At 36.3% G+C, this 17,787-nt stretch overlaps 1 long non-coding RNA gene across 3 annotated transcripts; it reads right to left on the minus strand.

The window, feature by feature from the left end:
* Positions 1-10,148: 10,148 nt before the first annotated feature.
* Positions 10,149-14,538, minus strand: LOC110912420. Of its 3 annotated transcripts, none has more exons than XR_004881759.1 (9): positions 14,328-14,538; positions 13,762-13,950; positions 13,544-13,638; positions 13,363-13,439; positions 12,902-13,069; positions 12,698-12,767; positions 12,477-12,580; positions 11,115-11,475; positions 10,149-10,715 (listed from the first exon to the last, which is right to left on the minus strand). It is a non-coding gene; the product is annotated as an uncharacterized LOC110912420 (long non-coding RNA). The 3 variants fall into 3 exon arrangements; XR_002577921.2 differs by having other exon boundaries at positions 13,363-13,471; positions 13,544-13,641; XR_002577920.2 differs by having other exon boundaries at positions 10,150-10,715; positions 13,363-13,471; positions 14,328-14,537.
* Positions 14,539-17,787: the final 3,249 nt, after the last annotated feature.

Raw genomic sequence — 17,787 nt, forward strand, 5'->3', positions numbered from 1 at the left:
CTTATATACTATATTCTTACACGTACGCATTTTTATTTTTATATTATGTATACCCTGATTTATACACAACTAGTACAAGCTATGCGGATCATGTGACGATCAAAATAATCGCGGGTGCACACGGGATTATAGTGATAGGCGTATGAGAACCATAGAGTGTACTACTGTGTATGGTAAGACACGGAACGTAACATGACCCCGAGTAACGAAACGGACGTAATGTGGTTAAAACATGGTGGATACGCCGCTGGTACTTCCTATATATAAGTGTTTTCACCATGTTACCAAACTTTCGTAAAACGTGCCATGAGAAATTCAGTGTGTTGCAGACCTTTTAGACCTAATACAACTTCACGCAACTCACAAACGCATTATATCCGATTATTCATGACGAGACTTCATCCTTAACACACTACGTTCATCTATCCAACACTTATGCTATTCACATACTTGTACTCTTTAAGAGCCATTCGTTCATTCTATACTCGTATTATTTTATACAAAACTCGTTCGTAATCCAGCTTGTTTAAACATTTGAGTCCTAACTTACCTCATTACCTATAAAATAGCCTCCCTATTCTTGATTCTTGTGTAACTATACTTAGTATCTCTCTATTGCTTTATTTAAAGTAACAAACCTTTTCGTTCCTCTCAATAAACAGGTTTTACGAAAGTATGATTTTTTTATACTATCCTTAAAAACTTCCCCTTGCAAATCTACCTTGATGTTCTCCAAAATTTGGTACTTTTCAAAACTTTCAAACTACCCAAGTTTCAATTCTTAATGATCACCTTTATGCCAAAAACTCTTTCAAGCCTTCCTCTTGAATAAATTTCGGGACGAAATTTCCTGAAGGAGGGGAGACTGTAACGCCCTGCGTTTTCAAACTTCCTACATTTAGAAACCTTACGTGAAATTCTAACTTTGGAAATCTTGTGTTCTTATAACCATTCTTTCATTGTAATCGTTGTAAAATACGGAACTTGCTTCGTAAATAAAACTTGTACATTACACTTTTTACCTAGTTAAATCATGTTTTATTTCATATTTCACCTTGTTACAAGTTAGGGGAAACATTGTTGCACATTATTACACAACTTAACTAACAAAATTACTCATTATAATGTTTTAAAAAAATAAAAAAATAAAGAAATAGCCCAAATTCAGCAAAATTCAGCCCATATAGTTGGGTTTTGTGGGCTAGTTTCAAGGTGTAACCCCTTCTAAACACTTCCAAAGCCCAACCCATTGAAACCCTAATCCTTCCCCCTATAAATACCACTTATAACCAGCCTCCCTACCACTTTTGCAACCCTAAAAACTCACAAAACATCCACCAAACCGTAGCTGAAAGCAAGGGTTCGAGTAGATTGACACCCCTTCACGAAAATGAGCATAACTCACTCAATTCTTATCCGATTCACTAGATTCTTTTTCCTACTTGCTTGTATAATCATGGGGTTCGATTCCTAGACTTCTCCTTGGAGAAATCAGACTTGGAAATGCCCCGAAATCGTCCATAAACTTTCTGTTTGTTTTTATGTTCATCAAAAACTTGTTTAAACCTATGTAACTTGTGTTCAACACATCTCATACCTATGTCCTAATGCTTACAACTTATCCCATGGTTGGTTAAGCTTAAAAACAAGGTTGAGATATTTAAAATCAGAGGATTAAACCTCATAAACTTGGTGTTTTGTTTAGGGTTTCAACCCACAAATCATGTCAAATATAGCCTTTGATACATGAGTGATTATGGAACAACTTGGGTTGTCCTACATACAATCCTCACATGATTTGATGATTTCTCAATAGTTAGGTTGTTTATGTTATTGTGCAAATCCTAGTTCGTGACCCTCCTTGGTTGTTGTTACACCAAGTGAAGTGGTGAACATTCAAGGGGTTCCTAAATGGAAGCATGTCCTTCCTACCCCATACATGACATCTATAATAACACGAGGTGCCTAAATGAAGATTCTAATCTTCTACCTCCTACTTGAATTATTGGACTAAATAATATGTAGTACTTAACCTAGATATATATATATACACTCATTCGAACCTTTAATGTTGAACTCATGTTTATATGTTAAAGTAGTAGAACATCACCTAAGACCTAAACCTTGTTGTGATTCTTATGGGTGTTCAACTCATGAAAATATTATCATAACCCTTGTGGTTACCAAGTGTCATACAAGTGTTATGGGTTGAAGATGATGACTTTCACATGCTATTCTCATATCTTGCTTTTATGTTGTTTTTAAATACCGAATCTCGACTCTAAGCATACATGAACTTTAACCCTACACATTCAACCTTCTAACCTCATCAACTCGTCAACAATTGGATAATCGGAAAACATATGCAAACTTTGTGAGTATACTCGTATTCCCCCTTTTTACTTTTATCACTTTTGGGGTGTAACATGTTTACCTATTGAAACTTACACATGAACTTTTGTCTAAACACATGAACATTCCTATAACATGCTTGTATATGTGATGGCTTGATACTTTAAATTTGGGTGATTCTTATGTGTAGAACTTATCATTAACTTCGTACGAGCCAAACCTTGACATATGTAGCGCTATAGGATTAACGACCCGCCTCTACTGAAACTTTGGTTATGTCATGAGCAAGTTGCGTTTTCTTGGTTTGATATGTTAGACACATGCCATATTTAATGTTTATCTTGAATCGCATGCTTGCTATGAGGAATTGTTCACATTTTTATCTTATGCTATGTACGTACCAAACTTGTATACTCGCCTTTGCTTTTGCATTGAATTATTTTAAACATGTTACAGGTTGATGAGGATGATGCTAAGAAAAGAAGTAGCGTTGATGCCTAGATACACATATAGACGTTAGGGTTTAATATGTTGTATCAAATTTTGTTATGTTATCATGTTGTTATGTTAAACTTGTTGTATTTGAATTTCTTGTAATGTTGACTATTTGAAGTTATGAAATGAAATGAAATTTGGATTTTCTAAATATTGTCACAAATAGCGTTAGGATGTCTCTAGCAATCTTCACACTTCGTCTCATCCCGATGTTTCCGCCATTGGTTGGGGTGTGACAACTAAGTTCTATATTACCAACCTCCTCGATGGATGTAGACCATGGGATGTTGCAGATTTTGTTAAAGTATTCGGAGAAGTATAAGGGGCGTACATTGCTAGGAAGAAGGATAAAAAAGGATGGAAATTCGGGTTTGTTAGTTTCAGGAAGGTCGTTGACGTGAACGAAATGGAGCGAGCATTGAATGGAACCAAGATGGGCGGGTCAAAACTCGTTGCCAACGTTGCGAGATTTGCGAAAGAGAACGAGGGAGTTTTTGTTGGGAAGACTGGGGAGACGGTTGGCTCCAGGAAGGATATGCGTTTTCATCCTCAAGAAATTAAGAGTCATCATCAACCCTCCTCCAATTATCGGAATGGTAAGTTGTTCAGTGATTTATTCAAGAATGCTCCTTTTCTCATGATGGTAAGAATAATCCGAAGATGGAGGACGGTATTATCATTGATATTGCTGATGAGACTTTGGCATTCACGGACTTAGTTGGTAGTGCGTTGGTTGGTAGATGCAAAGATTTAAGGATATTGAGGAACCTTAACGCTACTTTAGCGGATAACGGTTGTTTCAGAATCTCCTTAAGTTATTTGGGAGGCTTGTCCATGTTCCTTAAGTTCGATGATGATGAATCATGCACCAAATTCTTACTGGAATACCAAGGTTGGAAGGATTGGTTCAGTAGTTTAGAGCCATGGGTAGGACAATCGCTTCTGTTCGAAAGACTGGCATGGGTCAAAATTCAGGGGGTTCCTCTCCAGTTATCGGACAATGACGTGCTGAACAATATCGCTGAACATTTCGGCAAGGTTGTGCATGGAGCAAACTTGGAGGTGGAGGACGATAACCTTTCGGTTGGATGGATTGGCCTGCTTGTAGGGGAAGGCGGTAGGATTCACGAAGAAGTGACACTGAGATGGAAGAACAAGCAGTTTAAAGTTTGGATTGAGGAAGAAATCAACGACTGGGCTTCAGACTCAGTTGGGAGGGTTGCAGTTCCGTGCGAAAGTTCATCGGCACCAGAGTCACAAATGGCGGGAGATGAAGACGAGAGGTCAAAGGTGGCGGAGGAATGCGATAAGTCGAACGATGTGCATGAAAAGGTTTTCAATACCGAGGAGCCTGTGGGTTTAACGAAGAAGGTCGGTTCAGATTATTTGCATGGGGAACCTAGTTTAGTTGTCATTGAGACTCGTAACAAAATCAATGGTGGCGGCCCTTCTAGAAACTCCGAGGATATTTATGGTGACTGTGGGAATTTATTGAACAAATGGAATGGGGTTCAGCTGGATAAAGACATGTCTGGCTCTATACCGGTTAACATCGATATGGAAAAAAATGGGGTCCACTCTGGATCTATTCAAGATAACTTAAGTAAGTCAACCACATTTATGTTTGGTGGGCCTAATAACGTTGTGAGGCCCAAACACAAGGTGGGTAGATTAAGGCCCAGAACCAATCGACAGACCCGTTGTGACTCTTCTAGTCCAAACTCGGACAACAAACCCAAAAAGAGAAGTAGGGAAGAGGGGGTGTTCACTTTCGATCTCAATAGACTGGAAGATGCTGACCAGACGATTCAGAATCAGGGCAATCTTCACAATTCAGGAGTGGCCTCTGAGGAGAAGCAATCGATCCAGGAAAACACAGAGGGTGCTGATAATTCCATGAATGTTGATTCGAGTAGGGAAAACCTGGAGCACAATTCGGAAGTTAGAGAAGTGGAAACAGAGGGGAATCAGGTGGAAGACGAGGTCAGAGCCACCATCGAGATTGGGAAATCTGTGGGAGTAGATCTCGGCAACCACAGTGTTTTAATCAGTGAGTTGGTTAATAAAAAAAGTAACAATGAGGTCGACCAATGAATATGATGTCGTTTAACGTCAGAGGAATTTTTGGGGATTCTAAGGCTGCGTGGATTAAAGATTTGAAGAATTCAAACAAAATCAGTATTATTGGCTTGCAAGAAACTAAGGTTTCTTCTGTTCCAATTTCGGTTCTTACCAAGATTTGGGGTAACAGGAATTTTGAATCGGCTTCTGTGGAATCAGTTGGTCTCTCTAGGGGTCTTGTTTGGATTTGGGATCCAAAAGTTTTAAAGATTTCGTCTGTGGTTAGAAACAGATTCTTTCTGATCATTAGTGGTCTTGTGGCAGGCAGTGGTGATATGATTAACTTGGTTAATGTTTATGCTCCGCAAAATACGTCTGACAAGTTACAGCTGTGGAATGAGCTTTCCAGTCTTATCGATCCTCATTCTGGTCAGTGGGTCATAGTTGGAGATTTCAACGCGGTTCGCTTTCAAGATGAGAGGAAACATTCGAAGTTTAAACTGGTATGTTCAGATAATTTTAACAACTTTATCTTTAGTAATGGTCTGCTCGAGTACCCAATGCAGGGAAAATTTTTTACCTGTGTCAGGGATAATGGAAGAAAGCTTAGTAAATTGGATTTCTTGTTTGTTCGGAATTTTTTAATAAATGGCCAGGTGCTTGCATTAGAGCTTTACCTTTTCGATTCTCTGATCATTGCCCAATCATCTTGGAAGAGGTTGACCTGAAATTCGGCCCCCATCCGCTCCGAGTTTTCAACTCTTGGATAGGGAAGCCGGGGTTTGAAGAGGCGGTCAAAAAGGCGGTGGAGGGTTTTGTTCAATTTGAACCCCCAGATTCTTGTCTTACATCAAAGTTTGCTGCAATCAGATCATCTATTAAGAAATGGAGAGACGACTTTTTAACCAAAGAAAACGAATCGAAAAATTTAGCTTTACCGGAGCTCGAAAAATTGGAGTTGGAGATGGAATCGAGGGATCTCTCTGAGGAAGAAGAATGGGTTATGGCTAAAAATAGGAAAATAATCAAAGAGATTGGCGATAGAAAAATTTTGGATTCTAAACAAAGAGCGAAAGTCAAGTGGGCTATAGACGGAGACAAAAATTCAAAATTTTTTCATGCCATGGTCAATAATAGGAAAGCGGCTAATAATATTCATGGCCTTTCGATCAACGGAGAGTGGTGCTCCAAGCCTAATAGAATTAAAAAAGAGGTTTTTTCTTTTTTCCGCGACAAATTCAAAGAACATTCTTCGACGAGACCGAATTTATCATGCCACAATATCAAAAAAATATCGGAAGATGAAGGAGATATGCTGATAGAGCCTTTCACGGAATCTGAGATAAAGAACGCTGTGTTTGACTGTGGGGATGATCGTTCGTCAGGCCACGACGGGTTTAGTTTTAAATTCGTTAAACACTTCTGGTAATTACTCCAGGACGATTTTGTTAGAATTTTTGAGGCGTTTTATAGCAGTGGAAAGATTAGCAATGGAAGTGGGTCTTCTTTTATCGCGCTTATTCCCAAAATTCCTGACCCGGTTTCTCTCAACAATTACAGACTAATCAATCTTCTTGGAGTCATTAGTAAGGCGATCTCGACGGTCATGGCTAATCGGATGAGAATGGTTTTAGATGGTGTTATATCCGAAACTCAATCGGCGTTCATTAAAGGAAGATTTATATTGGATGGCCCCCTAATAGTTAACGAGCTTATAGCATGGATCAAAAAGAGGAACTCGAAAGCCTTCTTCCTTAAAATTGACTTTGAAAAGGCATATGATAATGTGAATTGGAGTTTTGTGATCAATGTGCTTCGTCAAATGGGTTTTCCAAGTAGGTGGTGTAACTGGATCATGGGAATTCTTGAATCGGCTAGTTCTTCAGTTTTGGTTAATGGAGCTCCTACTTTTAGATTCAGTTGCGAAAAAGGTATGAGACAAGGGGACCCGCTCTCCCCTTTCTTATTCTTGGTTGTGACGGAAGCTCTTTCATGTATGATTAATCGGGCTAGAGAATTGGGATTGATTAAAGGTATTGTTTCTCCTAATAATGGCCCGGTCATTTCTCACCTTTTGTACGCGGATGATGCCATTGTTATGGGTGAATGGTCGAAAAACGAAGTGGTTAATATAGTGAGAATCCTCCGGTGCTTCTATGTATGTTCGGGCCTTAAAATTAACATCGATAAATCCGATCTTTACGGCATTGGAGTTGGCAATGAAGAGATCGGGGATATGGCTTTAGAGGTGGGATGCAACCCGGATTCAACTCTGTTTAAGTACCTTGGACTCATGGTGGGAGCCAACATGAATCGCATTAGCAATTGGAAACCGGTTTACGAAGTATTTCGAGCTAGACTTGCTAATTGGAAGTCTCACCTTCTTTCGATCGGAGGAAGGGTGGTTATCATTAGAGCGGTGTTGGAGAGCCTCCCTTGCTATTACTTTTCGCTCTACAAAGCTCCCAAAAAGGTTATTTCGGACTTGGGGGCCATGATTAAAAAATTCTTGTGGGGAGGTTCTTCCGAAGAAAGGAAAATGCACTGGGTTAATTGGGACCGTGTGTCGCGTCAAGTAAAAGAAGGAGGGTTAGGTTTGAACAAACTTAACGAGATCAACATTTCGCTTTTGTCCAAATAGGGGTGGCGATACAAAACAGAGAAAAACAATCTTTGGAAACGTGTTATTGACGCGTTTCATTACAACTGGGTCGGGTGGGAATGTATTCCTATTAAGAAGTCTTTTTTTGGCGTTTGGAACAATATAGCAAAAGTTTTTTTGAAAACTAAGGTTGGGGATTCCAATCTTCGGAACTTTATGGTGGGAGAAGTTGGTGACGGCAACGACATAGCATTTTGGTTAGATTGCTGGGCTGCATCGGAGCCTCTTAAAATGATTTTCCCGGAATTATTCACGTTGGAGTCGGAGAAAAGATGTCGTGTGGCGGACCGGTTCAATCAGCTTGATGGTGAGCAGGTTTTCATGTGGAACTGGAAATCGGTTTTGACCGATTCGGGGCTGATTAATAGAGTTGTGCAGCTCGAGAATTTGTTGAATAACATTCAGGTTGCGGATGGATGTGATAAGTGGAAATGGGTTTCGGATTCAGCTGGAGTATTCTCGGTTAAATCAGTTAAAAAGCTTCTTCGCGAGGATTCGTCGAGTATTAGTGGCCATAAAATGGAGTGGTGTAAATGGATTCCTCCCAAAATTAACATTCACGCGTGGAGAGCGGATCTGGATAGCATCGCTACAGGTGAAGCGTTGCGAAAAAGAAATATTCAGGTGGGTGATTCTATGTGCCAATTGTGTGGATCGGATGAAGAAACTGTAGAACATTTGTTCATTGGTTGCTTTGTTGCGTCTAACGTTTGGAACGGTATTAGCACGTGGTGTCACATTCCAAGCATCTTTGCATTCTCGATTAAGGATATGTTGGAATTCCATTCGATTATTGTCGGGTCGGATAAAAAGAAGATAGCGGTTCAAGGTATTATAAGGATAGCGTCTTGGAGTATTTGGAGGGCAAGGAATAATTTGTTGTTTTCGAATAAACCAGTGAGAATCGATAGCATCACTAGTGAGATTAAGGCGTCGAGCTTTCTGTGGTGGTCGAATAGATCAAAGTTTAAAGGAATGGAGTGGAGGGATTAGCGTGATTTTGTAAATATGTAATTGCAGTTTGTGTTTTGGTTGTAGTTGTTTTGGTCGGCCCAGTTTGGGCCGGCTTGTTTGTGAATGAAGTTTACCTTTCAAAAAAAAGCAATGGCATTTGTAAGTCACTAATATTTTCTAAAATAAAATTTTAATTTCAAATTTTGGACAACTCTTCTTCTTTCTCTAGGTGCATGCTACACACTTCAGAAATGTCAAGTTATACTATATAATTAATTGCTTTAAATGTGAATTGAATTTGTATTTTTTTTTTTGAAAATTAACTTCATTCACAAACCGGCCGATCTAAACCGGGCCAACCAAAGAACAACAACCAAACAACCAATTACATATTTACAAAAGAAATCCACTCTCCCCAATCTAACCCCTTGAATTTAGACCTATTCGAGAACCATAGAAAACCCGTAGCCTTAACCTCACAAATGATTCTATCTATCCTGAAAGGGGTGTTAGAAAAAACCAAATTATTTCTAGCTCTCCATAAACTCCAGCACGCTATCCTGATAATGCCTTTGACCGCCTCCTTCTTTTTCTCCGAGACCGCAAGGATCTTGTGAATATCAGAAGGTCCTTAATCGAGAAAGCAAAAATATTAGGGATTTTACACATTTGTATTTGAGAAAGGAAATAAAAACCATGACTTTATGCTAACAAGTTAACAAAATTATTCTCATCACGTAAATTATGAGCATTGTTAAAATTTCGCGAGTTAACGTTTCACAACGTCTTTGTGTGGTTCAATGTTTTTACCCATATTTTTTAATGTTTAACAGCCCCGTCGCAACGCGATGACCCTTGATCGACTTAGTTATTGATTGTTGATTGTAAATTTTGTTATAATTTATATTAGAAATCAATGATATAAGGTTTGCGAATATATATGTTTACTGATTAAGTGTACAAACTTTGTCATAACTAACAAATAAAGCGCAGCTAGGCTATGTTTGTTACGTATAGTTATTCAACATTTAGTCAATAAATAAACGTGTTTTTTGTAAGCTCCCGCGATACCCCGCCGCATCACGGCGGTGCTAAAACCTAGTTACATTTAAAAGAAATCACTAATTTCATTCAAAGTATATAAAGTCAAGCTTTATGAGTAATCAATTTATATAAATGATTTGATTTAATCTTCAATTTAATTAAAATAAATGGGGACCAATTATATTCAAATATTCAGTAATTTGTAGAAATTTACTAAGTTCATTTAGAAAAACTAGTCGTTTACCCGCGCGATGCGGTGGGAAGCATATCACTTAGGTTGGTGAGTTTAGGGCGGTTCGGTTTTAAGCCATAACCAAAACCAAATCCACAATGCAACGAAAAACACAACACTTGTTAGTAGTTCTAAGGGTGACACTTTGCAATACGATACTCGTTTTTTGTTGGTTTATTGATCATCTCTTGATACTCCTTTCAACCCGCAACCCATCAACCTAACACGATTGAACTTTAATCATTTTTTACAATGTATTTTCAATGCTTTCACTTTTACCATTTGATGTAATCAACTTGCATTTAATACCCAAAACACCATTGATGATTACGCAAACAGTTGGTTCAAAACAACTTGCTCAATGATTATTGTTCAAAATAGCATGCACGTGTTTTTTGGCAGCCATTATCCAAACAATTTTTTTTTTCGAACGACGACTTTCATTAGAAACCAACCTAATGCAAAGCAAAACAACTACAGCTAACAAACAAAATTACACATGAAAACACTTCCAGTTAGTCCAATCTAGAGCCAACTTCTTTGACTGATTGCAAATCCACAAGTAACTACAAAAATTGATCTCCCCCAAAATATACACCTATTCCTGGCCCGTCAAATATACCAGCAAGAGACCAACAAAACCACTTGCATGAGCCGTCTCTTGCTGCTTTGATCTGGTAAGAGCTTATGATAATCAAATATATCTTTAACGGAGAAGAAATGCATCTGAGTGATTTGCGCAGGAGGAGCTGATGTGCTGCCAAACATTCGCGGCTGTAAGACAAGTGAAATCATGGTCTATGGATTCGTCTTCGTTTCTGCAGCTAGTCATTTGCAATTCCAAACTGTTATGGTTAAACTGTTTATTGCAGCCATAATCTCAATTCTCACGTTTAATTTATCAAAACCATCCTCCTAAAAAAGAAAAGAAGAAAAAAAATAACCCTTTTTGACTCCTTGTAAGATGCTTATTACTCAATAGGTCAAAAGCACTACCATATCCAATTAATTGGTCCCCCAATTCATACATTTAAATAATCTACCGTGTTGTACCGATTCAAAAATGAAATATTTAATTTGTTTAATTTAGTAACATTTACACACAATTCTATGCAAATTTGAAGAGATCGCATATAACAATAACAAACGTAATTTGACTAAATTTAAAACCTTTTCTTACTTTCTAAGGAAAGCGTTCTAATTTTTTACATTGCCTGCATAGTGAAAACTAATAAATGACTTCATAACCACTATTTTTGTGATTTACCTTATACGTATACACACAATAAAAGAACATACGCACTGAAACGATACCTGAAACGGGCCACGAACCACGGGTCATATGCCATGTGGGTCATAGGATATCTCAAAGTTGAACCTGAACCATCAACACCACATGAAAGAACCATCTAAACAACTTGAGTATCTGTAGTCCAAGCCAAGTGCAAAACATCATAATCTAAACTTGTAACACCAAAAATAGTTTTGGAAGAAAGAGACACTTATCTGCAATCCATTTATCGAATCAAACTTGTAACCCTTTAAACAACTTGAATATATGCAGTCCATTTAACGAATCAAAACTTATCGCTTCGTAATATCTCTTCTCTTGTTTGTTAAGATCACCAGCCCCTTTTGCATGTAGTGATTTGCCTCCACACTTCCTACACTTTATCTACAAAATAACAACTAAGTTTTATGTGCTATAACTAAGTGTATAATTAATAATACAATCAAATCGGAACTTAGCAGATGGAGCAGGAATGGACCCAACATAAAACATGGACGCGGGTTAGAAATGGGCCCAAGGAAAACAACGATAGAGAAAATGGTTGTTTAGGTTCAGAGAGATCACTTCACATGTGGTCAGCTAATTTTCAATTTGAACAGACTGCCAGAAATGAAATATTTAATTTAAAAATGTTTTTTATATACTCAACTAAGACGTGGTTGCTAACTAAGATTTGGGGGTAGAACCACCCCGACCCGTATGAGCATGACGTGATTTGGTCAAAACCCAATTTACGGTTTGCCCAACCTTTCCATTTTACCAACTCTATCAAAAAAAGAAAATTGGACGAAAATCATGCATAGCGCAACGCTTAAGCCGAACTGAGCCTAATCAAACATTGCAACTTATTTACATCTGATGAAATTATCTATTCCTTAAAAATCCATGATCCCAAATTCCTAATAGACCATTATACAGTTCATGACCATTTAATGTCATATATCTAAATCAAAATTGGCAATGAAATAGAAAATATCGTTGAATTAATGGTGAACTGTGAATAGAATCGTAATTAAAGGATATGTTAACAGCAAACTAACCTCTGTATACAGGAATATCTAGCGTCTCTTAGATCCGCAAGTTTCAAGTAAACAAGATATTTAATAACTTTAAAAATTTGTGAAATAATAAAAGACATCTTTTTGTGAGATTTTCAGTAGCTGATAAAAGGTAAATAAAATTATTCAAGGTCGACAAAGAGAATAAGAAAAATTAGCTGCTTAACTTAAATGGCTTAGACACATCTTGTGCAGTATAATTTTGCAGAGATCTTTTGTTTATTGAGTGTTCATTAATCTCAATAATTTTAAAACATCTATAATAAAGAAATTAAATAGCAATTATGTAAACGGATGTAGTATAAATTTAATAAGTCTAAACCTTACCTCTAAATTTCTAAACTCAGGTTCAATATCAGCCTCATCAACTTCTTCTTTATCTTCACCTTCTTCAGCAATCCGCGATAAAATACGAGCAAAATCATCTTCGCCTGAAATTCATTTTAAAATTTCAAAATGCAAAAAGAAATGACAATTTACTGACATATATCCATGAGCGTTGTATCTGTTTCAAACCAAGAAGATATCAAATAATACGAGATATGAACCTGCTTTTGTGGCCTTATCTTCATTAAAAGCTTCTTCAACATAGTCTTCTCTTATTTATACAATACCCTCCTGTTTCAATCATCGTTTGAAGTTAAGACTTTGTGTCATCTTTTTTAAAACAAAATATAAAGATACAATAACCCATATAGAGATATATGATATTCTACATAAGTTGCCATTTCTGCAGAGAGATGATAACTTACAGCAGCCTCGGTAGCTGTTTCATCAAAGAACAAGGCCTCAAACTTGAGATCCTTTATTACAGCGTTAAGCGATTCAATCTGTGACTCTAAAACCTTTCCTCTTCTTTTCAGAATCTCAACCGTTTGTTTGGACATTCTTTCGGCGTAGTAGCCTTCTCCCAATAGAACCTACAATGAAATTGGATACAGCTCATAAGGTCTAAAACATTAGTTATAACAGTTTAATTTCATGCCACACCCCAACATATTGCACAAATAATCATACAAAACCAACATATTGTACAAATAGGAGGGTCGAGTCGAGCGACATGTTAGGTCAGAACAGGTTTCGACCTGGATCCTGTCAAACTGAAAAACGGTCATTTAAAAGTGTATTTTACCTCTGCATCATAATGCCATATTCCTTTATTCCAAGAGGCACAACAGAAAGAAAATCATTGTGTAAATAAGCTGCAAAATACCTGCTTTTGCGCGCTTCACGCTTTTTACCTCTGAATCATTACCCACCAGCCTTAGGTGGTGCTGCTTTGGTAATATTCTGTCATTCAGATCACTTATCAAAGAGTACTTCTGCATTCAGAAGAAAGTTTAAACAGAGCCTATGATTTATTCATATATACAATGTTAATAGATCATACTCACTCCATTGCCAAGAATTTGCTATATTTTAATTCTAGAGCCTAAACAGCTCTTCACCAAAACAACCATCTGCTTGTCTGTAGCTTGTTATTAAGCTCCTACTTAATACAAAGAGGATTTGGTCAATAATTTCATTATCGTAGTAAAAGACAATCACTTATGCTGTTAATTTTGAGTCAGATTGCAAACCAACTGATGTGAAATAATATGATGGAACTTACGTGCTCATGCCATTTTCAGATGGCTTTCATCATCATCTTTTTGAAAACCCCCCTCAAACAAAATGCTTTTATGAACTGCTCCCCACTCTCCCACTTTAATCCTCTACAGATTTTGCTCACGCTTTTTCCAATACGTTCAGTCTCTCCTCTTTAACTTTTGTAAGATAATAAAGGTAGCTCAACAGATGCCTGCAAATTGATGAAACAAACACCTGTTAGGGCTCAAATCAACCTTCAACAACATGAAATCAAACAGCTCAAGTGCTCAAATAAACTATCAAAACCTTCAATTAAACAACAGATTAGCAAAAATCGTGAACAAAAATAAAGTAATCAGCTAGTATCAAGACTAAATATGAAGTATAACGATGATTACAGAAGTAACAGAACAACAGTAATGAAGATGCGTGATGCGGAATCAGCAGAAGCGCAAATAACGAATCGTTCTACTACTTCGATACGCTGAATCAACGATTCAGCTCCGTTAATCGCTATTTCTTCAGGTAAACACCTCGATACTATCACCAAACACGAAGAATACGAAGCGGAAACAAGGAAGAGAGTACCTGAAGTTGTTGATGAAAAGAATGTGTTTACACCGGTGAGATTGTACGGAGAGTGTTCGTCGTTGGATCGCACCGGAGATCACGTGGTGAAAATTGAAATCGGTTTGTTTGAGGGGGGTTTGAATTTTGAAATGGGTTTGTAGAGAGAGAGAGAAAGAAAGACAAGAAACCTAAATCGGAGAGAAAGCAGAGGGTGAAATGTGAAGTGAAAAGTCTATGGGGAAGTGCGAATGAGCGGGCATTCAAATTTTGAACAAAAATTGGCCGCTCAAAATTAGATTTAAAGGTTGGTGTGCTTTATAAGACTTGTACACCATGCTTTAAAAGTGTCAAAGGGTATAAGTGGAAAGTGATGTTTTATGGTGCTTAAAAGACTTATACATTATGCTTTAGGGGTGTTTTAAGGAAATTTTTTTGGACTTTAAGAAGTCCTTCTAATATGTATTATAAAGTAGTATAGATTAATAATTTTTTATTATATAATAGAAATATATATATAGATATAGATATAGATAGAGTGACCTTCAATAGTAATTATGTTGCTATACAAGGCATAAGTCTATTAAATAGATTTGATCTTACGTGGAATTCAAGTGTTAGAACATTATTTTTTATGTGATATACTAAACATAAGAAATTTTATTGAAACAACCCCATAAATTTCATTTAAAAGAGATCACTAATTTCATTCAAAGTATATAAACTTTAAGCTTTATGAGCTAATCAATTTACATAACAAAGTATGTAACCTCAAGCTTATGAGCTAATCAATTTATATAAATTTTTATATAAATAAATGATTTGATTTAATCTTCAATTTAATTAAAATAAATGAGGATCAATTATATTCAAACATTCAGGCGTACAAAGGAACTCTTGACAATGGTCATGTACTTGCAATCAAAAGAGCTCAACGATCATTATAGGGTGCATAAGAATTTAAAACCGACATAATAATTAATGTCGAGAATTCCTTCAATTCACAGTCCGACTTACATGAAAAACTAGAAGAAAACAAGTGAAAATCGTCCACAAGAAGACCAGGAGGTGAAGGTGACATGAAGGTCCTTGTACCAGTTGTTACACAAAAAAGTGACATGAAGGTCCTTCGATTCACAACAGTAAGTTTTTAAACATGATACTATACATACAAATATCAACCATTTTGATGCAACATTCCACCCTTTCAACTTATCTGGATCCGTTTTGAGTTACTCGCAATTGTGTGTTCTAATACAGCTATGGAAGCCACTCGATTTGGGTATACATTTGTGGTATGGTGATTGGGTCTTGGATATAAAACAGAATTGAGTTCACATAAACTTTTGTGTTGATTTGTATCTTAATTGCAGGTTCAAGGAATATCATGGGTGGGTGGATGTGTAAATCAATTTGGAAGCATGTATGTACACACGAGTTTTGTTCTGATGTGTATTATCATCTAAATGAATGATTTCATTTGCTTATTACATATATTTGTTTATCTTTTTTGAAAGACAAATGTTATTCCTAAATGTTGTTTATTTTTTATCTGCTTTATAGTTTTTTCTTTCCACAACTGTTTAATTATCTATAACATTTGATATTTATTCTCTGAAATATTTATAATTATTCTCAGAGATGCATCATTGCTTTAATGCCTACTGGTTGGGGAATGCTTCTGGTGAGCAACCCTTTTTACCACTCAATAGTTTATATCATAGTTTTTCTATGGAGGTGGCAACATGGGCGGATTGTATAACGGGTTAAAACAGTTATTCTTTTGCTACACATCAAAATAGGCATGGTTAAGTTAGGTTGACGCGAAAGCACATTTTTGTTCACTTTAAAAAATACTCGTATATAATTAATGCATCAAAGATAGACTTCCACCATATTTTATGGGTTCGGCGCATTGACCCATTTCCGTTACTCAGATTGGCTCACTAATAAGTAAATGGGGCTAAAAGCGCCACCTCTTTCTTTCTTTCACTTTTTGCAAAAAAATGGTTCTAGAGTACATTTAAGAATTTCTGTTTTTTTGTCCACACATCTTAGTTGGTTTTAAACAAATAATGTTTTTGTTTAGAAAACAAAGAACAGAATCATTTCGTCATTATACCATGAATATACCCATTTATCGGACGGGTATAGAACTAGTTAAGTAGAAGAGAGATACAGGAAAAACAAAAAGTGAATGCCTCCTATGAACGACTCGTGTCACCCAATAGTTTCTTTTATTATAAGTATTGATAGATAAATATTATAATTCGAAAGAATTTTATTTGTTTTTTTTTTGAAAAGTAAGAATTTTATTTGTTAACCACTCTTGATACAAACAAAAAACAAAAACCATATGCAATGATAAAAAGTAATATATCTTGGGATCATCAATAACAACAACAATGTTGTTCCAAAAATAATAATAATCTGGTGCACGAACCATCCTGCCTGCTTCCTTTTCAAATTGATGTTGTTTTCAACGTTTTCATATTATTGTATCCGAACTTTTAAGCCGATGATTGATCGTTAGGATTTTGACTTGCCTTTTCTTAATGTTCTCATTGCGTATTTAATTATCTGACAAATTCTTTAAGATCTGAGTTTTCATTTTGATTAAAGAAGTAATAAAAGGGCAGGTGGATCTTCATCTTTGAGCAGCATGTGTTTCAATTCTTTAACATCATTGGCTTGGGTTTTCATCTCAAAAGATTTGAAAGACATGCTGCTCAAAGATGACATCCAGGTGCTCACAGTTTTTAGCTTGATGAGGCTTCAGGAAGACTACATTGGCAAAGATGCTTTGTCAATTGTCATGGTGATGAGATTAAAGGTATAAACTTTTGTGTTATTCTTCTTCTTTGTATTTGCTGTTAGTCCACTTAATATGTGTTTGTTAAAGATTTCAACATGTGGTTCAATATAGCCTGTGATTGTTTTCTTGATTTTTGTTTGTGCTCTAATGAATATGTGGGTGGGGTTTTATAATCTAGACAAAGAAGGAATGTATACTAGTGAATACCTTCTAGAACTTTTTTTCAAGACATCTTCTTGGGTCTTGTTCCCTTAAGGTAAAAGTTGTTATTGGATGAATCCTAACTAGTCATTTACAGTGTGTATGTGACTTTGGTGTTAATAATTATGTAGATGATATGAAGAATGTCTTGAAAAAATATTGGACTTACCCTAAGGATTTAATAAATTAAATAATTTAGATTAAATTTTATAAACGACCATTAAAGTTACAACAACAAACATAGAAATTAGCAAAATCATGGTATTAGAATGAGTGTATGACATACCGTAATAGATTATAGCTAACCGAGAATCAACCTAACATATATATCACTGTAAATCAAGAATCAACCTATCATATTTTTATATTTCTTTTTCACTTTGAACACATCAGATACAAAAGAAAATCATCTAAGTTATACCAAACGATCATTCGCATCTATATATAACCAGGAATTTTAAAAAA

This window comes from Helianthus annuus, chromosome 15 (assembly GCF_002127325.2).
Source record: "Helianthus annuus cultivar XRQ/B chromosome 15, HanXRQr2.0-SUNRISE, whole genome shotgun sequence".
In the NCBI taxonomy this organism is placed as follows: domain Eukaryota; kingdom Viridiplantae; phylum Streptophyta; class Magnoliopsida; order Asterales; family Asteraceae; genus Helianthus; species Helianthus annuus.